General features: G+C 40.8%; 1 protein-coding gene across 2 annotated transcripts in view; it reads right to left on the bottom strand.

The window, feature by feature from the left end:
• The window catches only part of LOC124112213 (leucine-rich repeat and coiled-coil domain-containing protein 1-like), a 573474-nt gene that overhangs the window by 195256 nt on the left and 365918 nt on the right, over window positions 1-12300 (bottom strand). The window lies entirely within an intron of this gene.

Genomic DNA, 12300 nt, shown 5'->3' with positions numbered 1-12300 from the left:
GTGCTGCATCTCCCTGTGATATGTGACAGTGCTGCATATCCCAGTGACAGCGCTGCATCTTCCTGTGACAGTGCTGCATATCCCTGTAATAGTGCTGCATCTCCCGGTGACAGCGCTGCATCTTCCTGTGACAGTGCTGCATATCCCTGTAATAGTGCTGCATATCCCAGTGACAGCGCTGCATCTTCCTGTGACAGTGCTGCATATCCCTGTAATAGTGCTGCATCTCCCTGTAATAGTGCTGCATCTCCCTGTGACAGTGCTGCATCTCCCTGTCATAGTGCTGCATCTCCCTGTGACAGTGCTGCATCTCCCTGTCATAGTGCTGCATCTCCATGTGACAGTGCTGCATCTCCCTGTGACAGTGCTGCATATCCCTGTAATAGTGCTGCATCTCCCTGTGACAGTGCTGCATCTCCATGTGACAGTGCTGCATCTCCCTGTGACAGTGCTGCATCTCCCTGTCATAGTGCTGCATCTCCCCGTGACAGTGCTGCATCTCCCTGTCATAGTGCTGCATCTCCATGTGACAGTGCTGCATCTCCCTGTGACAGTGCTGCATCTCCCTGTAATAGTGCTGCATCTCCCTGTGACAGTGCTGCATCTTCCTGTGACAGTGCTGCATCTCCCTGTGACAGTGCTGCATCTTCCTGTGACAGTGCTGCATCTCCCCGTGACAGTGCTGCATCTCCCTGTCATAGTGCTGCATCTCCCTGTGACAGTGCTGCATCTCCCTGTCATAGTGCTGCATCTCCCTGTCATAGTGCTGCATCTCCCTGTCATAGTGCTGCATCTCCCTGTGACAGTGCTGCACCTCGCTGTGACAGTGCTGCATCTCCATGTAAGAGTGCTGCATCTCCCTGTGACAGTGCTGCATCTCCCTGTGATAGTGCTGTCTAGCCATAACTTAATGTTGCAACACAAATGCACCTTCTTCCTTGATGTTGTTCTGCCCTGTAGTTGTAACTGACAAGGTGTCTCCAGAAAGTAGGAAACACATGTACCAACCTAACAATTTCTTCAGAAATACTGTGTGTCATCTAGACAGTGCTGCATCTCCATGTGACAGTGCTGCATCTCCATGTGACAGTGCTGCATCTCCCTGTCATAGTGCTGCATCTCCCCGTGACAGTGCTGCATCTCCCTGTCATAGTGCTGCATCTCCCTGTGACAGTGCTGCATCTCCATGTGACAGTGCTGCATCTCCCTGTGACAGTGCTGCATCTCCCTGTGACAGTGCTGCATCTCCGTGTGACAGTGCTGCATCTCCGTGTGACAGTGCTGCATCTCCCTGTGACAGTGCTGCATCTCCCTGTGATATGTGACAGTGCTGCATATCCCAGTGACAGCGCTGCATCTTCCTGTGACAGTGCTGCATATCCCTGTAATAGTGCTGCATCTCCCGGTGACAGCGCTGCATCTTCCTGTGACAGTGCTGCATATCCCTGTAATAGTGCTGCATATCCCAGTGACAGCGCTGCATCTTCCTGTGACAGTGCTGCATATCCCTGTAATAGTGCTGCATCTCCCTGTAATAGTGCTGCATCTCCCTGTGACAGTGCTGCATCTCCCTGTCATAGTGCTGCATCTCCCTGTGACAGTGCTGCATCTCCCTGTCATAGTGCTGCATCTCCATGTGACAGTGCTGCATCTCCCTGTGACAGTGCTGCATATCCCTGTAATAGTGCTGCATCTCCCTGTGACAGTGCTGCATCTCCATGTGACAGTGCTGCATCTCCCTGTGACAGTGCTGCATCTCCCTGTCATAGTGCTGCATCTCCCCGTGACAGTGCTGCATCTCCCTGTCATAGTGCTGCATCTCCATGTGACAGTGCTGCATCTCCCTGTGACAGTGCTGCATCTCCCTGTAATAGTGCTGCATCTCCCTGTGACAGTGCTGCATCTTCCTGTGACAGTGCTGCATCTCCCTGTGACAGTGCTGCATCTTCCTGTGACAGTGCTGCATCTCCCCGTGACAGTGCTGCATCTCCCTGTCATAGTGCTGCATCTCCCTGTGACAGTGCTGCATCTCCCTGTCATAGTGCTGCATCTCCCTGTCATAGTGCTGCATCTCCCTGTCATAGTGCTGCATCTCCCTGTGACAGTGCTGCACCTCGCTGTGACAGTGCTGCATCTCCATGTAAGAGTGCTGCATCTCCCTGTGACAGTGCTGCATCTCCCTGTGATAGTGCTGTCTAGCCATAACTTAATGTTGCAACACAAATGCACCTTCTTCCTTGATGTTGTTCTGCCCTGTAGTTGTAACTGACAAGGTGTCTCCAGAAAGTAGGAAACACATGTACCAACCTAACAATTTCTTCAGAAATACTGTGTGTCATCTAGAAATTTGATCTTGCACAATGATTTGGAAAAAAGAAATCTCTACGAGAATACATTACTTTGAGAGATTGAGGATTCAGAAGTATGACGACAAGGAGTGTGTGGGAGGGTTAAGTTTTATGTTTCCACTTCACCCACTCCATTGTTGGGCTCTGATGAGGCAATTGAACACAGACGCATCAGGTGTCTCGCCACATTCATGTTGACCTTGAACATTGACACCAGTCAATTAAATCTATCCAACATTTTCAACAACATCTTTTTGTTTTGTTTCACAAACTGTACAAGCTGTTGTGACAAGTGCTAACCGTATGACTAGGACTGTGTACTTCCTAAAGCACACTGGTATAGTTTGATACACTAGTGTTCTGTTTTTTAGTATATTGGGTAAAATAAATACATATGACAAGTTTCTAGGGCTGGGACGAGTCCAAATTTACTACCCGGGTACCCACCCTACTATTACCCGACCCTACCGGCGTACCCACTGTAGGTCTCAGGAGATGTCTCAAAATGTCCAATTGGGAACATTTTTAGCATAGCCCTGGCAAAACGTATTCAGATACACGTATTAAACACATATTGTTGGGCTCTGATGAGGCAATTGAACACAGAAGCAACAGGTGTCTCGCCACATTCATGTTGACCTTGAACATTGACACCAGTCAATTAAATCTATCCATCATTTTAACAACATTGATGAATCGATCATAAACCAAATCGTTTTGTTTTGTTTCACAAACTGTACAAGCTGTTGTGACAAGTGCTAACCATGTATGACTAGGACTGTGTACTTAGTAAAGTACACTGGTATAGTTTGATACACTTTTTTCTGTTTTTGAGTATATTGGGTAAAATACATATGACAAGTTTCTAGGGCTGGGACAAGTCCAAATTTACTACCCGGGTACCCACCCCACTATTACCCGACCCTACCCGGGTACCCACTGGTCTCAGGAGATATCTCAAAATGTTCGATTGGGAAAACTTTTAGCATAGCCCTGGCAAAACGTATTTAGATACACGTATTAAACAATCTGGTCATTCACAAACTGAAGTTAAATAAGTTATATCTTTATTCAATCATATAAAAAATCAGAAGGAATTGGTGCATAGTATGAAATGCGAACATTAGTGACTTGTAGTGTAACCATAAAGTTCTTGATAATTTTTGATCATTAAACAATATATCACGTGACTAACCACGGGTCTGGGTAGTCCTGTGGGTTCCCGGGTCCTACTCAATACCCACCCTACCCGAGTTACCCGTCCCTGCCCTACAAGTTTCCTTATCATTTGCATTGTTTAACCTAAGATCTACACAGAAATTTATTCATAAAACAGAAAAATGGAAGCAATTTTTCTCTCACATTGTGATCTTGTATCCATCACTTCATAATGGCTGCGATTGGCCATACTTAGTTTAGTATGTTGAAAAATAGCATGCATCAACCAAGTCAGCAAGCCTGACTGCCCAACCCATTAGTTGCCTCTTATGACAAGCATAGTCACCTTTTACAGCAAGTATGGGTTGCGCAAACCTATTCTAATCTGGATCTTCATGGGTCACACGGCGACAAATAGTCATTGCAAACAAAGCTTGGAAAATTCAAATGACCCAATATTAAGTGATCACTTGTGTACCACTATTAATCCCTCCTGAGCATCACTCGTAACCCGAGATCACTGTAAGTAGTTCTGACATAATACAGATTTATCTTTACAGACGTCATCACGTACATCACTGGTTTTTCCATGAATTCTATCATTGAATGTAGTGAAATAGTTTTCGTGATTTTATCATTGTACCAAAATTTGCACACTGGAAAATGCGCAAAAAATTACTGCAAAATTAAAAAAGATCATAGCATAACTACACCAAAACTATCTGATTTAAAACCCTGTCTGCTGCTTTAAAAATTATGTTGGAACATTAAACACTATATCATATGGGAAAATGAATTGCAAGAGAGTGAGTGAGTTTGATTTTAAGCCGCTTTTAGCAATATTCCTGCAATATCACGGCATGGACACCAGAAAAGTGCTTCACACATTGTGCCCATGTTGGGAATCGAACCAGGGTTTTCGGTGTGATGAGCGAATGCTTTAACCACTAGGCTCTAGGCTACGCAATTGCCCTCCAAGAGATAATATGGCATTTGACTGGCTGACAACCATAAGTCTATGTTAAAGTATGGGAGTTATGTTCATTTTAGTGCTATGACTACCGTAAGTCTATGCTAAAGTATGGGAGTTATGTTCATCTTAGTGATATGACAACCGTTAGGGCTGGTTATCGATATGGATTACTCAGATCGATTATCGGTAGTCACATATCGATCAATAATCGATAAATATCAAAGAATTCTATTTTGGTAAAATGACATTACAGAAAAATGGCAATTCACTTCTCCGGAGACTCAGTGTTTCAACAATACGCACGTTACATCGCATTTTTAGCGATGAACAATCTGAGTTTAAGATTCATGTCGTCAAAGACAATTATTATTTGTATAAAGTGAGAATACCGTATTTTCTTGAGTATTCCTTTTAATATTGTTTTTATTAATTTCGGCGAAATCGTGTGTGAAGCGATCGGAAGATCGCACAACTCACCGTTATTTACAGCAACCACGGTCAGAATACCGCTACTGACGTCTTGAAACAAACTTTAGTTGACAGAGAATGGATACATATATCATAAATGACATACTTTGACTCGTTAAAAGTCATATTTGTTTTTGTTAGACGATTCTATGTCAACATGAAATTCTCGCGATCACGCGATCACGTGCGCGTGAACCTTGGCGGTGACTGGTCAGACTGGGTCCATGTAAAAAATAATACCCGGGAATAGCAATCAGCTGCTTCGCTTAGGGTTATTATCTATTTTAAATATGTTTAGTAAAGGCTGCATATAATTAAGAAAATAATGGAATATATTATTCTTGATAAAAAAAATAGTTTCATATACAATTTTTGCCGATCCTTGCATTAAAAATCCTATTAAGTTAAATCATTGGGTGTGTCTTGACCGAATCACCGGTCGATTCAAAGAAAACGTGTGTACAGCTGATTGCTGTTTCCGGCTTAGTTTACGAGAAAATACACAAGGTAATCTTAATCCCTGGATATAAAACAATGCCTAGCAGAACAATAAATACTATTTAAACGGTAAATAAACATGTCTGGTGATTTTTTATCTCAAATTTCGAATTTGTACTGACAAAGTTTCTCATCACCCGTTCGTGTGCCGGACTTCGCTGAAAGGGTACGGTGTAATTTTTTTCTGCGCATAATATTCAAATTTCTTTTTTTCCAAAATATTGAACCCGCTAGAGGGGGGTGCGCATTATACATGGGTGCGCACTGTACTCAAGAAAATACGGTAATTGAGAAATTAAATGTAATTTCACCTGATATAGTCGTTTGTCATTTATGTACAATATTCACGAAACTATTCAGATAAAAAATCATCAAATATTCCGCCATTGTGAATGTCAGGTGTGTTCAGGTGTGTGGTACGTAGTAGGTTGTACTAGGTTCACAGGTGTGATACGTAATAGATTGGGTGGCAGACTGATATTAAACAAACATCGTGCGATTATAACGGGGAAATTAGGAATTTTTGCTGCCATATCGTAAAAATGTCAAACCCCACGTGGACCTCACGTGGGCTGTGAGTTGATAATACCGGGAAAAACGAAAACTATGATCATTGAAATAATCGAAACAGACTGGAATACGTAGTTACCAAATAGACATAAAATTTGAAATTTTATGAAATAGAATGGGAAGAATTCTTTTTAAGAATTAAAGTATTATGAAACCTATTTTAATCATGATACTTCATACTATTTCGAAAATATACATATTTTCTAAAATCCTGACTCCGCATTTAGATGCCAGTGACTACATTTGTAATTACCCACTAACAACACGTAATGGCGTCGTCGTTCGATTCAAAGCAGAACTTTTTACTTTTTGTAACATTTGATTATTATTTGCGACTAAACATAAAGCGAAGGGGGGAAAACTGTATGTTAGGGTGAATCTGTTTATATCTAGCGATAATTACAAGGACAGCAAAACAAATAAGTCAAATGTCTTGCAGTAAAAACTTTTATTTGTCGAAAAAATACATGTCATTATCGATAGCATTATATTCATATCGATAATCGTCACAACCTTCTTCCATCGATGATAATTACGATTATCGATCTAAATCACCAGCCCTAACAACCGTAAGTCTATGCTAAAGTATGGGAGTTTTGTTCATCTTAGTGCTATGACAACCGTAAGTCTATGTTAAAGTATGGGAGTTACGATTTCCTTAGCAGACCCTAGAGAACAGACATTTCATGTAATCTGTGTCTGATTGTCCTCTGCTGACTGCTGTTACCTATGCAGGCTACAAATCCACTGTGACATTTCACAAAGAGACAAGGGAGATCTTGTTTCCAACAAAGTCGCTTGTTTACAACATTGATGCAAAGAATGAAGTCGCCAGTCATGAAGTATTTTCAAGCTGAGAGCATTCATCATTGTGTCATGTATAATACTATTGAGAAATAAAAAGTCAAAATAAGAGTTTTAACAATTTGAAACTGTAGTCATTAAATCGGACTGATCCCTACGCAGTTTGAATAGTTACATCACGGCATGGATGTGGGAGGAACAAAAGCGATGTAGGTCTCAAACATTTACCACATTGGTGAAACCCACGAGCAAGGGTGTGGTGCTGACAAACCTAGAAACAAAATCAGGGATTTTAACCCAGGAATCTGGCATCTCAATGGGACACAACTCCACACAGCCAATTGTGGCACCTTAGATGACTGGGCTTCCTTAACAATGTGAAACTAAACACATTTCTATTAGTCATTAATAAGGGTCAGTAAATAACATAAAACTTATGCTCTAAAAAAAGAAAGACAAAACACCATTTCTGTAACTTTCTGACTCTGATTCCTATATTTCCAAAGACAACAAGACGTTGTGGAGGAAATGTAGAGTGGGGGAGAGTCATCAATAACATCACCATCTTTAAGGGAGGGTTACTGAAAATAAAATTGACCTTGCGGAGGACACATTAAATTCTGTATGAACCTCTCTTGTTTATAACAAATTTTCCAGCTCAGATATATGTTATCTTTAAGTCAATAATCTGTGGAAAGGAGGTCGCAAAGGATTTACAACTTTCAAAAGGTTCAATACTGTCCCAGCTCCTTCATGGCGTTTGTGTGGCTATTTTCGATTTACCACCTTTAGAAACATACTCAGGAGATGGTCCTGTACACACTTTTGGAGAAGGTTGCTCCCATCTGTCTCTTTAATAAACAACTGGTTCCTCTAATAAAGGGACCGCTTCCTTAGTCCAGTGGAATGTGTCTGCCCCGAGAGAGAAATGTTGGGAGTTAAATCCTCGACCGCCTCATACCAAAAGACATTAAAAGATGGTACTTGTTGTTTCCCTGCCTGACACTTGGCATTAATTATATAAGGCGAAAAAGGACAGGTCAGCTCAGAGTCAGTGGACTGTATCTGAATAGGCTATTCATGATAAAACGTGGCATGGTATCTCAGTTGTCTGGCACTATAAACCAGCATCAGTCCGGACTAGTGCAAGCAGACAGACGGACGGACAGACACACACACACGCATCGCTATATTAGAGCAATAATCTTAAATGCGATGTTAAAACCCTTTCCACCTCACCTTCCCAGGTCTAAAAATGTGAATAATATAGTATAACAAATGGGCAATACAAGGTGTGTATTCAGGAAATTTCAGTATAAAACACAAACATAACCACTACTTCTGTCATATTTTGTCAACTGAAATGAATAAACATAATCTTTGAATGTGCAGGGTGCGAGTAATACCCTTTTCATTAGTCCCTCGTAAAGTTTTCTATATGCATCCACCCATATCGCAATATAGCAATACATATTCAGTGGTTCACATTGTAAACGAAACACATTTCACAGTATAAGACATTTGTCAGGTTGATTAAAAAAGTACTTCAAGTCTAAACTGTGCAGATATCCAGAGACAAGGTTTAAACCTTCAAACATTGTCACTACTTGGCAGCAACTAATTGTGTGTGATTAACAGTGAGAGAATGTCTGTTGAAAATCTGAAAATTTTAGTTAGTGTGATTGAATCCAAAATACAGGATTTATGGCAGATATGTAACAGAGGTAGATGTTTTGTAAGAATTATTGTGTTTCACAAAGTATTTCAGTTATTCAGTTTAAAAAAATGACAAATGCAAGCTTTCTACTTAAAACAGCTAAAAAGATGTGAACGGGAATTGGTTGACATCAACAGTCGAACCCAGTAATCTCATTAGAAGGTTCTAAATCTTATTGACAGAGATGCTGGTCCATCATGAGCTGATGATATTAAAGCTGACCTATTTCAGAAAGAAGGATGAGAGCTGGTATGTTTGTCGTGACCATGTTAGCTTTGAGAGCACTGTGTGGGTGGGCTGTTACTCCCTGCGAGGCAGACAATAAGTTCAGAAATAACACACACATTTCATACAGTGTAACGTAGGAGATGGTCCTTATGCAACATGGAATATTTTTCAAAACCCATTATCAGGCAAACGATGTGATGAATCATTACTGCCTTCCCCCATTTTTAGCAATGGACTGTCATTTATTAAAAGGGGGTGGGATTGATCTTAGGACTGTATAATACTGTGCCCCCCACCCCAGGTTTATGCAATATATTTACACACCCCACCCCTAAACACATTGAGCCCCCTCCCTATAATAAATAATCAGTACTAAATACTGTTCAAATTCATAATTTTATATTTGAACAATTAGAACTGGGAATTTTTTAATACCCTCCATATGGTCGTGATAAATTCTGGCGACACCCCCTTTTTCTCTGTGTCATATTTTCATGATAAATAACCAGTCCCAAATATTCCAGTGATGTTGCAGTGGGAGACACAAGGAACTGACTGCACACACTATAATTGTGTCTTCAGACTAGTGTGTCCAGCAAATACAGTGGGAGATGCAAGGAATTGACTGCACACACTATAATCGTGTCTTCAGGGTGTCAGGCAAATACAGTAGGAGACACAAGGAACTGACTGCACACACTATAATCGTGTCTTCAGACTAGTGTGTCCAGCAAATACAATAACTGTTAATGATATGTCTAGATTATTGATAATAACATACATGTACTCATTCTTTTTCCAGTGAAAAACCGTTGGATGCCTTTTAACAAAGTCATTTACTTTTAAGGCAATCAACTAAATTAGATTACACTGCAACTGAAGCAAGTGTCCATGAGATCAACCTGTCCTATCTGAAGTAATGTGATAAAATGTCAATTCCATGAGCTTAATTGGGTTTAAATTTCAAAATGTATAAAAAAGTTAACTTGTGCAAGAGGTGAATGACCTCTTCAAGTGAATTAGGGAAGATGAGGACCAGATTAGATGTATTTTGGTGAGTGTTGTGTCATACTGATCTTGATTAGGAGTGAAGAAATGAAATATCTTGAATAAGTTCTTTATTATTTGTAATGACGTTTAGACACTTTTCCTGCCCCTTCAGAAGTACCAGTAGCTCTGAAATGCCATTACAAATAATAGAAAAGTTGTTATTCAAAGAAAAGGATGCTGTCTTCATGTTCTTCCAACTTCCCTGATGCTGAGATACAGTGGGTAACCCAGTGCTTAAAGTGTTTGCTCGTCACGACGGAGGCTCGGGTTCGATTCCCCACATGGTACAATGTGTGAAGCCCGTTTCTGGTGTCCCCCACCATGCTATTGCTGGAATACTGCTAAAAGCGACTCCTCGATGCTGATCAGGGTCAGACAACAGTTACAAATTCATGCAAATTGTGTGAGTGGTGGAATGGAATCTGTGTTGGTGGATAATCAGGACGTTTTATATTTAAATGAATATCGAACCCTTAACCGACTGTATTCCACCAACATGGAACACGTTAATCCGACATGGTTGGTTGCATATGATTTTGTCAGATTAATGAGTGTCTGATAAACGAGACTGGTCTGTATATGGCTGCACATATATTGTATATCGCTGTGTATAAGGCGAGTTTTTCGTACCTAGAATTAGGGGTCTTTCAAGGGGAGGTCGTCTTATACACAGGGTTGAAGAGTTTTGATGTTTTGACCCATCACTAAGACATTTCTAGACGGAAAGATAAGAAAGTCGTTGTGAACTACCAGACAGGCACTTACTTCGCACACTGCGCACACACACTGGCTTCGTATCCTGTATCCGTGCATGGAACCAACCCGCAACTGATGCAGTTACCTCTAGACTACCCCAGTCCAGCATTCACGAGTTATACGATGAAACGAAAGACTGCCTGACCATCAAATGTAAGGACGTAAAATATTTTCAAGACCATTTCAAAGCATTAATCTCACTTTTCAAAGCGAGAAGTAAGACCCAAGTGTGCTTTCAAACAGATTTATGAAGACAATCATTTCACTGTCAGAATGGCTCAATTTGTACATCAAGATCTACCACAAAAATCTACACAATAGCTTGTGTTTCAGTATTACTTATCATTCATATAAATTACAACATATTTATATAACAGCGGAGATAACAATGGTTGACGTCTCCTCAAGGCAGATTCTAAATTTAGGACTTATTAAAGGCTGGATTGACAAATTCATGACCAGACTGTCAAATTCAAGGCCTTTCCCAGCATGACTCCACAAACTTAAACTCTTTTCCAGTGCGTGCGAACCATGAATTAGAGTGGTGACAGTTTCTCTCCACTGTAACCAACAGCTAATCCTTGACATCTTCAAGTAATTAAAAAGGCCTTAAAGTCCATTGATGCACTGCTTCTTGTTAATTATGGAAGACTCTCACCACGTAGGTAGACTTCACACTGTCCCGAACCACTTCCATTGCCACTCAGCTTCTGCCTGTGATTTATCAGGCTAATTCTGCTTTGCTTCCTCCACGACCAGCAACTTGGATGACGCTTGCTGGTTTCATTTAGAATCACAAATTAAATTACGGGCTTTGATGGCCAATCCAGGTGACAAGTATTGCCTTGCACAATTTCATCATCAAGGCCACATTCATGATACTCATCGTCTGAAATACCCGTTTTAGAAAGATTCTTACACTTCAAAGTTGCAATGCTGACCATTTGTGGGGCTTCTGATAAGTCATTACCATCCTGCTGCAATAGCGTAATTAAATATCAACAGAGAAAGACACCCTGTCAGACGGCAGACAGAAGAGGACAGAATTCTGATAGTCTGTGAGCAGTGAGTGGGTAAGGTTTAACAGTTTTACAAACGTGTAATTAAATATGAACAGAGAAGGATGGCAAGCAGCTCTAGTTTCTTCGTCGCATCAAAAGCCTGGGTTATGTGAAGCACATTTCTGATGTCCTCTGTCATGCCATTACTGGAATATTGCTACAACCGAAGAGGCTACAAAAACTTCTCAAGCTGCTGTGGAGAAAGTACACAGAAACTCAAAAGACAGATGAAGTGTTGCCAGCCTCTCACAAACAATTGTCATTGCATTACTATGGACTCAGACCCATTCAGATTTCTACATAAAGCAATTATCTGTTGAACCTGAGGTTTAAACTCTGCGTCTGCACATCATGGCCACTAAAGAGTTACAATTGAGGCAAAACATCACTGGAACAAATTATGTTTTTAAATAAAACAAATCTCAGGCATGTTGGGACGCGAGTGTATCTGTGGAGATCTGTGTGTGGGAGGGCGGATGGCTGTGTGATTAGAGCATGCATGGATCTTGCATACTGTAAATCTTGAAATTAACGTGAGCGTGAATAAAATGCGAAAAATGTGAGGTCTTTGCTCACATTATTAAACATTGCATTTATATCATCAATAAGACAGTTTGGATAGCTGAAATACCAACTTAGACATACGCTGAAAACAAACAACTATGTATT

The sequence above is a fragment of the Haliotis rufescens genome, unplaced genomic scaffold, assembly GCF_023055435.1.
Source record: "Haliotis rufescens isolate VD_foot unplaced genomic scaffold, xgHalRufe1.0.p SCAF_19, whole genome shotgun sequence".
NCBI classification, from domain to species: Eukaryota; Metazoa; Mollusca; class Gastropoda; order Lepetellida; family Haliotidae; genus Haliotis; species Haliotis rufescens.
Note: the sequence above shows the minus strand (reverse complement) of the source record. Positions and strands in the feature narration are given on the sequence as shown.